The 12,113-nt window shown below is 38.9% G+C and overlaps 1 protein-coding gene across 4 annotated transcripts in view; it reads right to left on the bottom strand.

Annotated features, from left to right (window-relative positions):
• DOCK8 (dedicator of cytokinesis 8) overlaps positions 1 to 12,113 on the bottom strand; it is a 220,156-nt gene that overhangs the window by 151,524 nt on the left and 56,519 nt on the right. The window lies entirely within an intron of this gene.

The following is a 12,113-nucleotide window of genomic DNA, read 5'->3' as shown; positions in this document are numbered from 1 at the left end:
CCAAAGACTTAGGAACCACTGCCTTAAAAGAGTAAAGAATCACTTAGATTAGTTGATTTGTGTAATAATAATAATAATGATAATGAACACCCTCTGGTGTTCATCTACGGCAGACTATGTGCAGTCACCAGCCCAAGGAGGTGCTGTTCTCTACCTCTGCTCCCCTGCTCTGCGGACCAACAAAACAAACACCCCAGATTCTTGACTTGTGCTGCCTTGATACGAAACAGGGACCGATCCAAAGGAAGTGCTAATAAAACCGGTTTCCATCACCCTGAAACTACACACCAGACTAGACGTATGAGCTCCAAGTTGGAGAGGAGGAAAAAGTACTGTTGAAGAGACAAAGGAAACAAGATGAGAGAATATAAAATATAAATGTGTCTTTCTTGTCCCTCCTGTCACTGGTGGTGGGAGAGACATGAGTGACATGTTGGAGAGTGAGAATCAAGTTGAGAATTGAATAAACAGTCACCCTCCTTTTTGCCTGAGATTCTTTTTTTTAAAAAAGATTTGACTTATTTATCTTTAGAAGGGAAGAGAAGGCGACAGGGAGAGAAACATCAGTCTATGGTTGCCTCTCATGCATCCCCTGCTGGGAACTGGCCTGCAACCCAGGTATGTGCCCTGACTGGGAATCGAACCTCAATTGTTTGGTTCGCAGGCCTGCGCTCAATTCACTAAGCTACACCAGCCAGGGCTGCCTGAGAGTCTTGAAGTTGGAGGACTTACACAATGCCAGAAGGGGCAAAAGGGGCAGGAGAGAAAGCAACAGATATACTTCAGTAAATCAGAGCAAAGGCACTCTCCCTAGTTCCCCCTGGGTCCCATGTGGTGTGACAGAGGCTAAGGAGGTTTCCCTTGCTTCTAACTGGAAGGGGCTTTGGAAATCAGCTAAGGAGAGGACCATAGTCCTTAAAGGCTGCCTCTCAAAATGAAGTGATGGGGACCAGAAGGGGTAGAAGAGTTAGAGATCAGCCTGTTCAAGAGCCAGCGTGGGGGCAGAGTTTTGCAGAAGGATACTATTGACCTCTGCCACAGGGAACAACTGGCATTATCTATGCATGCAACAACAAGAAATCTACTGCAGACCTACGTGAGACCAACCTCAATAGGGAAAGTGAACTTTCTCATTCCTCACCACAACCTAGCAGTTTGGAATCGGGAACTGAAATGAAACTTTTGAAGTGAAGAAAACTGAATGTTTTGCACTCCCAATCTTATCATTGTAAAGTTTACACTCTGAGCTTCTCATGAGATTGGCTGCTCAAAGTAATAATAATAAATAAGAAAATGAATAATAAATATAAGTTTAATATGAAGAATATCAATTACTCAAGCAGAGGCACTACAAATATATACTTAAAAATGATATTAAAGCACAATTTGAAGCAGTGTGACTCTAGCACTAAAAACTAGTAAGCAGAAGTTTCTATGGAGAAATGGCATTTGTGTGAAATTATCGAAGAGAAAAAAAATTCAGTTTCTACCAAAGTATTATAATTGTCATGTCTCTGAAATTCAAAGCCACATATGATGAAAAACCTGGCTGATAGCAGCTCCTATTATCTCTAAGAACCAAGGAAAAAGGGTGGCTGCCTCCCTCGTTCAGCAATTATTTGCTGAGCTTCTGCTGAGCACAGGCCACTGAGTTGGGCATTAGGGGCACACGAGAGTACAGGACACGGCTCTCATGCATCTTTCCATGGATCGCTAGTCAACGATCATGAGATGGTGAAGTCTGTTACATTCTCACATATAAATCACTGTCTTTGAAGGGGAAAGCTATGCTATAAAACACGGTATCATCCCTGAACACTAATTGTGTGGCAATGTGCCCAGATCATAAAGTCATACACTCTTGAGGTCTGAATATTTCAGGACCCAACAGACTGTAAGCACAAACTGTAATGACAGGATTATTGAAGATGGTTCTAGCACGACCACAAGCTAGCATTTACAGTCTCCTCTACTCTTCTCTAGTGAAACTAACAAGGGTGGAAGCTGTTCTTTCCAAATGTGACGTAAACTAGTCTTGCTCTTGGCAAGTGGGTGGAGAGCCCACACTGTTAACAAAGCTTCCATGCATGTTGTTCCTCTTGCAAATTGAAATAATAACCAGGAACCAAATGAGATTTCTATTCCCCAAATGATTTAAAGTCTCAATCTCAAGAGTAGGATGTGTTGTGAGGCAACCAACACATACATACAGATACACACAGTATGCTTATTCAGTGATAAGCAAAGGGAGAAAACAAATACCGGAGAGTGTTACAGTGGTATTGCATGTCACTGGGGGTTGAAGTTTGGGTAAGAGGTGTTCTAAGGTCACCCCCTAAGGTAGGACTTTGGCACTTGGGGACCTAAAAGCCAAATATGAAAATTGACTTATTTTGTTTTTTCTGCTATTGAGCTGAGCATGGCACCCTAGTCAGTGGAGATCTAAGACTAGTTTAAATAGTATAATCCAGAGTAATTTCAAAATTACCTTATACAATGAATTATCATATTGTGCAATACAAATTATTCTAAATCAGGCCTTATCTATTGTGATAGCTTCGTGATGTGTCAGTTTGGCTAGGCTGAGCTACATTCCTGGAATTCCCTTCCTCGATGGGGTGGGCTACAAGTCTTTTCTCTTGCCAGAGTTGGAGGACAGAAGGGAGGCTGCAGTATACACCTTCTACTGATACAATCAAACATTAATATAAGTACTGCTGTGAAGGGATATTACCAAAGTAATTAAAGTCACTAATCAGTTGACTTTAAGTTAATCGGAAGGGAAATTATTCTGGGTACTCTAAATCAACTGGATACCCTTTCAAAGGAGGTAGAGAACCTCTCAAGGGTCAGCTCAGGGCCTGGAGTTCCAGCTTGCTTTTGATCTTGCCTTCCTGACTGTCTTGGGGACCTAGCCAGCCACCATGAGTGAGTAAATCAGTTCCCTGTATTCAATTTTTTAATATACATACTTCTGTGTCTCCTGCTGGTCCCGCTGCTCTGTCTGAACCTGGACTAACGCAGACCTGCACCAGGCTGAAGGGACACGGTCACCGGACTGAAGCACTTTTCAACCTGCACCAGGCTGAAGGGACACGGTCACCGGACTGAAGCACTTTTCAACATGTTTCTAGTGCAGACCTGTGCAGTCTTTCTTTCTAGCTACTTTTTCTTAGAGGCCTGGTCAACAGAATACTAGAAATACCCAAAAAGATTTTAAACACCCTAACAGTTTAAATTATTTACAGTTATTTAAGGGACTTTGAGCTTTTCCTTGTCCCCCAATGCAAATCAAAGACTGGTTCTCCTGACACGGGGTAGGATTCAGTTTTATCCAAAATTGAAAATTCCTGTATTTGCATTCACGGAAGAGCCATAGAAACATCAGCTGTTTTCTTGCAGACCCAAACTCTGGGCTGTGGACCCCTCATGCTCTGTACTGCTAAGTTCCCGGAAATAATCCAGGACAGATTCAAACACATGGCTCGAGGACAGAGGAACCCGCCCACCATCTTCCTGAAGTCTGAATGGCACCTCCCAGAGGACACCCTGGGGTCTCACTCTCTCAATTCTGCCAGACGCCCTCTAAGAAATAGTCGGGTAAGTGACTAAACTAAGAATGACAACACGCTGAAAGGCAGAAGCAGGTGGAAGTGGATCCTGCAGCAACTTGGGATGTTTGCTGACCCACCCCTGGGTCCTGCATTAATAAAAACCAGCCTTGCAGTGTGGTGCGGCCCATCCTGGGCACAGCTAAGCCCGGAGGAGACAGCCACAAAGTTGTGGATCATCTGTAGGTTTGAACAGGCTGCTGAGGGCTAGATGTGGACAGCATCTAACATTGGCTTCCACTGGCTTCAGACAACATCAGAGGGACACAACACCCAAAGGGAGAACCCAGCAGGCAAGCAGTAAACTCTGCTGAGCCAAATTCCACTTTGATCTTTTTCATTAATTTTTTATTTTTTCTTTTTCAGATCCTTCTATTATTTTTCTTCTATTTATCTTTTTTTCTCTAGTTTTCTTTCACATTTCTTATTTTACTCTTCACTTTTCTTACTCCATTCCTCCTACTTCTTTCCTTTTCTTATTTTTAATTCTTTCTTATACTTTGTTCTTTTTTGCAGTTTTCCTCTTTTTATTCCTTACTCTTATTGTTTTTCTTCCTTCTCTCCTTTTATAATCATTTTCCCCCTTTGGTCATCTTGTATTCTTTTTCTTCTTTTACCATTCTATTTCTCTTTCCACTTTTATTATGCTTTGCTCTTTTGTCATTGATTTTGCTGCTGTTGTTGAGTTTTGTTTTTGTTTTTGCTAGCTTTGGTTCTGTTTTTTTTGTGTTGTCTTATTTTGTTCTGTCAGCACCTGCACAACAGTGTACAACATGTGGCGGGGGCTGAGACTCCCAGTTACCCAGCCAGAGGGAAGATACCACCAGTGAACAGGCCACCAATGGCCAAGACCCGATACAACAGGAGAGCCCACACAACCCACACCAGGGACATTCCTAGAACCTCCATCTCAGGAAATCAAGGAGGCTGTACCACTGAGTCCCACAGGACTTCCGCCACACAAGTCACCCCACAAAGCATATCTATCTAATATATAGAAACAAACAAAAAGAAACAGCTAAAATGGAGAGACAGAGAAATAACCCCCAAATGAAAGAAAAGAAGGAATCCCCAGAAAAACATCTAAGTAATATTGGGGCAAGCAATTTATCAGACATACAGTTCAAAGTAGCAGTTACAAGGATGTTCAAGGAACTTAGAACTATAAGGAACTTAGTGGAAACTCCACCAGCATGAACAAGGACATAGAAATTATGAATAAGAACCAGTTGGAAATGAAGAACACAATATCTGAAATGAAGAATACTCTAGAGGAAAGTAAAAACAGGATAGATGAAGGATAGAATCAGCCATTTGGAAGACAAGGAAGAACAAAACACGCAATGAGAGCAACAAAATTTTAAAAGATTTAAAAAGAATGAGGATAGTTTAAGGGAACTTTAGGAGAACATGAAATATAACAAAATCTGCATCATACGGATACCAAAAGGAGAAGAAAGTCAGCAAGGGATAGAAAACTTGTTTGAAGAAATAATGACAGAAAATTTCCCTAACCTGATGAAGGAAAAAGTCATACAACTTCAGGAAGCACAGAGAGTCCCAATCAAGACAAATGCAAAGAGACCCATACAAAGACACATCATAATTAAAATGGCAAAGTTTAAAGACAAAATTTAAAGACAACGAATCTTGAAGGAAGCAAAAGAGTTAGTTACCTACAAGGGAATTCCAATAAGACTGTCAGCTCATTTCTCAACAGAAACACTTCAGCCAGAAGGGATTGACATGAAGTATTCCAAGTAATGAAAAGCAAGGAGCTGCAACCAAGACTACTGTATCTAGCAAAGCTATCATTTAAAATTGGAAGCAAAAAAAAAAGCTTTCCAGAGAGAAAAGGGATAATGAAGTTTATTAACACGAAACAAGTATTGCAAGAGATGCTAAAGAGACTGCTTTAAGAAGATAAAGAAATAGAGATAGGAACAGAGGTATAAAGAAAAAATGACAATGAATAAGTACCTATCAATAATAACCTTGAATGTAAATGGATTAGGTGCTCTAATCAAAAGACATAGGGTAGCTGAATGGATGAGAAAACATGACCCACATAAATGCTGTCTACAAAAGACCCACTTCAGAACAAAAGATTTACATAGGGATAAAAAAGGAATGAAAAAATTCCATGAAAATGGCTATATTAAAAAAAAGCTGGGATAGCAATACCTATATCTGACAAAATAGACTTCAAAACAAAGGCCATAACAAGAGACAAAGAAGGTCAATACATAATACCAAAGGAATCAAACCAACAAGAGGATGGATATAACCCTTGTAAACATATATGCACCCAATATAGAAGCACTTAAACATATAGAAAAATATTTGTGGACTTTAAGGAACAGATTGACAGCAATACAGTCACTGCAGGGGATTTTAACACTCCATTGTCACTAATGGATAGATCTTTCAGACAAAAAATCAACAAGAAAACAGTGACCTTAAACTACACACTAGATCAAATTAATTTAATTGATATTTACAACACATTTCACCCCAAAGCAGCAGAATATACATTCTTCTTAAGTGCACATGATTCATTCTCAGAAATAGACCACATAGTAGGAAACAAAATAAGTCTTAACAAATTCAAGAACATCGAAATCATATCAAACATTTTCTTGTATGACAATGGTATGAAACTAGAAATCAACCTCACTCAATAAAAAAATTTTAAAAACATTCAAATACATCAAGGTTAAATAGCATGTTATTAAGTAATAAGTGAGTCATCAGTGATATCAAAGAAGAAATCCAAAAGTACCTGAAACAAATAAAAATGAACACCCCCAAACCCACGCAACACAGCAAAAGCAGTCCTGACAGGGAAGTTCATAGCATTCAGGTATACCTCAATAAAACAGAAAAATCTCAAATAAACAGTCTAACCCTACACCTAATAGAACTTAAAAAACAAATAAGAATCAGAGTAAGTGGAAGAAAAGAAATAATCAAGATCATGGTGGAAATAAATGACATAGATACAAAAAAAAAAAAACCCAATTCAAAACATCAATGAATCCAGGAGCTGGTTCCTTGAAAAGATAAACAAAATTGATGAACCTTTGACCAAATTCATCAAGATAAAAAGAGAAAGGACCCAAATAAATAAAATCAGAGATGAAAAAAAGAGAAATGACTGACACCAAAGAAATACAAAGGAGGACTTCTGCCAAGATGGAGGCATAGGTAGAAACATTGTGCCTTCTCGCACAACCAAGTTTAAAAACAACAAAGTTTTAGCAACAAAAACGCAGCCAAACCACAGAAAATTGAACTATACAGAAGTCTGACAACAACAAACCATTCAGCCAAACCAGTAAGATGGGCAGAGCCAGCAGCAGGTAGGAAAGATCCACTGGACTGACCAGAGTGCACAACCCAGGCACGCAGGCAGCCGTGGGCGGATCCCAGGTGTGGAGTAGCAGCAGGCGGACCCACTGAGGGTGCAAGGTGGCGAACTCGCTGAGGGCTGACCATGGTCATACATTTGCACGCAAATGAGCGAGCAGTGAGACGGACCATGCAGGTCCCAGAGGCAGGAAGCAGGAGAAGGGACCACTATTGTCCCTCTCTGACCCTGCCCCCACATACAGTGTCACAAACCAGTGACTTGGGTGGCCCCGCCCTGGTGAACACCTAAGGCTCCTCTCCTCATATGTAACAGGCGCAAACAGAGCAAAACATTATGGCTCAAGAAGAACTCAAAGCCCCAGAGCCCATAACTCTAAGCAACAAAGAAATAGCCAAACTTTCAGATGCACAATTCAAAACACTGGTGATCAGGATGCTCTCAGAACTGGTTGATTTTAGTCACAAATTAGAGGAACATATGAAGGCTAAACTAATTGAAATGAAGGGAAATGCATAGGAAACCAATAATAATGGGAAGGAAACTGGGACTCAAATCAAAGGAGTGGACCAGAAGGAAGAAAAAAAATGACCAAACAGAAAAATATGAAGAAACGAGAATTCAAAAAAATGAGGAGAGGCTTAGGAACCTCCAGGACATCTTTAAACGCTCCAACATTCATATTATAGGGGTACGAGAAGGGGAAGAGGAACAGCCACCAGTGGAAAACTTATTTGAACAAATAATAAAAGAGAACTTCCCCAATCTGGCAAAGGCAATAAACTTCCAGGAAATCCAGGAAGCTCAGAGAGTCCCAAAGAAGGTGGATCCAAAAAGGAACACACCAAGGCACATCATCATTACATTAGCCAAGATTAAATGAAGGAAAAAATCCTAGAAGCAGCAAGAGATAAGGGGACAGTCACCTACAAAGGAGTTCCCATCAGGCTGCCAGCTGATTTCTCAAAAGAGACCTTGCAGGCAAGAAGGGGCTGGAAAGAAGTATTCCAAGTCATGAAATCCAAAGACCTACAACTAAGATTGATCTATCCAGCAAAGCTAGAATGGAAGGGCAGATAAAGTGCTTCTCAGATAAGATCAAATTCGAGGAGTTCATCATCACCAAGCCCTTATTATATGAAATGTTAAAGGAACTTACCTAAGAAAAAGAAGATAAAAAAGATGAACAGTGAAAAGACAGCAAACTCACAGTTATTAACAACCACACCTAAAACGAAAGCAAACTAAGAGGACAGCTAGATCAGGAGCAAAACCATAGAAATAAAGATCACATGGAGGATTAGCAACAGGGGAGTGGGAGGAGGAGAAGGGGGGAGAAGGTACAGAAAATAAGTAGCATAGACTGTAGGTAGAAAATAGATAGGGGGAGGGCAAGAGTAGTAGGGGGAATATAGAATCTAAAGAACTTGAGACACATGGTCATAAACTAAAGGGGGGAATGGTGAGGGAGGGGTGTGCCTAGTGGAGGGGAATGAAGGGGGGAAATAGAACAACTGTAATGGCATAATCAATAAAATATATTTTAAAAAAGAAATACAAAGGATTTTAAGAAAATACTATGAACAACTATATGCCAAGAAATGGTACAACCTGGGAGAAATGGATAAATTTCTAGAAACATATAATCTTTCAAAATCGAATTAGGAAGAAGCAGAAAACCTGAGCAGACCAATAACAACTAGTGAAGTTGAAGCAGTAATTAAACTCCCAGCAAGCAAAAGTCCTGGACCAGATGGCTTCACAGGTAAATTTTACCAATCATTCAAAGAAGAACTAACACCTATTCTCAAACTATCCCCAAAATTCAAGTAGAAGGAAAATTTTCAAGCTCTTTTTATGAGGTCAGCATTATCCTAATTCCAAAACCAGGTGAAAATACGACAAGGGAAGAAAATTATAGGTCAATATTGCTGATGAACATAGATGCTAAAGTCCTCAACAAAATATTAGCAAACTGGATCCAGCAATACATTAAAAAGAGCATACAACATGATCGAGTGGGATTTATTCCAGGGATACAAAGTTGGTACAATATTTGCAAATAAATAAACATACATCACATAAACAAAATGAAAGATAAAAATCACATGATTATATCAAAGGGTGCAAAAAAGCATTTGATAAAATTCAGCACCCATTTATGATAAAAACACTCAACAAAGTGGGAATAGAGGGCATATACCTCAACATAATAAATGCCATATACTTAGAAAACCTAGAGCCATCATCATACTCAATGGGCAAAAACTAGAATCATTTTTCCTAAGATCAGGAACAAGACAGGCATGTCCACTTTTACAATCCTATTCAACATAATATTAGAAGTCCTAGCTACAGTGATCAGACAAGAAGAAGAAATAAAAGGCACCCAATTGGAAAGGAGGAAGTAAAACTGTCATTATTCACAGATGACGTGATATTGTACATAGAAAACCCCTAGGATCCATCAAAAAACTACTAGACCTAATAAATGAATTTGGCAAAGTGGCATGATACAAAATCAATACTCAGGAATTGATGGCATTTCTGCATACACCAATAATAAACTATCAGAAAGAGATAATAAAAAAACAATCCCATTTACTATTGCAACAACAAAAAATAAAGTACCCAGGAATTAATTTAATTAAGGAGGTAAAAGATCTGTATTTGGAAAACTATACAATGCTGAAAAAATAAATTGAGGAAAATACAAATAAATGGAAGAATATACCATGTTCATGGACTGGAAGAATTAACATCATTAAAATGTCCATGCTACCCAAAGCAATCTAAGATTCAACACAATTCCTATCAAAATGCCAATGGCATATTCCACAGACCTAGAGCAAATATTCTAAAAATTTAGAGGGAACCAAAAAAGACCCCAAATAGCTTCAACAGTCTTTAGAAAGAAAAACAAAGTTGGAGGGATCACAATACTTGTTATCAAACTATACCATAAGTTCACTGTAATCAAAACAGTCCAGCACTGGCATAAGAATAGACACACACATCAATGGAACAGAATAGAGAGCCCAGAAATATGCCCACACCTTTATCATCAATTGAGATTTGACAAAGGAGGCAAGAGCAGACAATAGAGTAAAGACAGTCACTTCAATAAATGGTGTTGGGAGAACTGGACTGGTACATGCAAAGAAATGAAACTAGACCACCAACTTACACCGTACACCACAATAATCCCAAAATCGATAAAAGACTTAAATATAAATTGCAATACCATAAAAATCCTAGAGGAAAAGAAAACATAGGCAGTAAAATTCAGATATCTCACATAGCAATATTTTTGCCAATATATCTCCTAGTGCAAGGGAAGCAAAAAAAAATAAACAACTGGGTCTACATCCAATTAAAAAGCTCCTGCACAATTAAAAAAACCATCATCAAAATAAAAATAAAACCCATTGCATGGGAAAACATACTTGCCAATGATACATCAGATAAAGGTTTAATCTCCCGAAATACAGGGTCTAGAACAAATAATGCCCCCTGTAATAAAAGATTTTTTAGTACAAAATCTTTTATTACAAAATCATAAGCATGTAATTCTGTAACATAACACTACCACACCCAAGTATACCATATGATATTTTATTATTTTTTAAATTTTATTTTATTGATTATGCCATTACAGTTGTTCTATTCCCCCCTTCATTCCCCTCCACCCTGCACCCTCACCCCTACCATTCCCCCCCTTTAGTTTATGACCATGTGTCTCAAGTTCTTTGGATTCTACATTTCCCATACTATTCTTGCCCTCCCCCTATCTATTTTCTACCTACCGTCTATGCTACTTATTTTCTGTACCTTCGCCCCCTTCTCCTCCCACTCCCCTGTTGCTAACCCTCCATGAGATCTTCATTTCTATGGTTCTGCAATGTTCAAATTAAAACTATAGTTATTACACCCATGTTACTACCCACCAGCCACAGTCAAGCAGGCATTACTTCTGCCAGACCCTGTATATAAAGAACTTATATAACAACACCAGGAAGACAAACAATCCAATTTAAAAATGGGCAAAGGACCTACATATTTTTTGAAGGAGGACATACATATGGTCTATTGACAAATGAAAAAATTCTCAACATCACTAAGCCATCAAAGAGATGCAAAATAAAACCACAATGCCAAAATTGGCTACCATTAATAAATCAACAAGCAGCAAGAGCTGGCAAGGAAGTGGAGAAAAGGAACCCCTAGTGCACTGTTGGAGGGCATGCAGACTGGTGCAGCCACTGTGGAAAACAGAATGCGGTTTCCTCAAAAAACTAAAAATGGAACTGCCTTTTGACCCAGCAATTCCACTTCTGGGAATATGTGCTAAGAATACCAAAACACCAGTTCAAAAGAATATATGCACCCCTGTGTTCATAGCAGTACTATTTATAATAGCCAAGATTTGGAAAAATTCCAAGTGCTCATCTGTAGATGATGAGTAGATACAAAAGCTGTGGTACATTCACACAATGGAATACTACTATGATGTAGTAAAAGAGAGGGAATTCTTACCTTTTGTGACAGATAGATGGAAGTGGAGATCATTATACTAAGTAAAATAAGCCAGTCAGTGAAAGACAAACACCATATGATCTCACTTATAAGTAAAATCTAATGAATAAAATAAACTAACAAGCAAAATAGAAACTGAGGCATAGAAACATGGAACAGACTGACAGCTGTAAGAGGAGTTAGGGGAGGTGGGGACTGGTTGAATAAAGCTGAAGGGATTAGTCAAAGAACATGTCTGAATGACTCAAGGACATGAACATGGTGTGGGGATTGACTGTGGGAGTTGGGGGTAAGCTGAATGGAGCGGGGAAAGGGGGAAGAACTAGAATAACTATAATAGCATAAATATAATATTTTTTAAAAAATAAACAAGGGGCTAAGAAAAATTCCTATAGCACCAGAACCATATCTGTTTAAAATTAATTCATGTAGTTCCTAGCACAATGTAGTATGCAGATGGCACACTGATAGCAGATTAAAATAACAATGCTGGACAATAATTCAAAAATAAGAAAATTGAAAAACAGAGAGGTTAAACGACCTGACCCAAATCACCGTAGTAATCACAAAGGACTTATTTCCCTTCTTACATAGCA

The sequence above is a fragment of the Artibeus jamaicensis genome, unplaced genomic scaffold (genome assembly GCF_021234435.1).
Source record: "Artibeus jamaicensis isolate MK-2021 breed Jamaican fruit bat unplaced genomic scaffold, CSHL_Jam_final scaffold_1964, whole genome shotgun sequence".
Taxonomy (NCBI): Eukaryota; Metazoa; Chordata; class Mammalia; order Chiroptera; family Phyllostomidae; genus Artibeus; species Artibeus jamaicensis.
The sequence above is the reverse complement of the archived record's forward strand: the minus strand, read 5'-3'. Positions and strand labels throughout refer to the sequence as shown.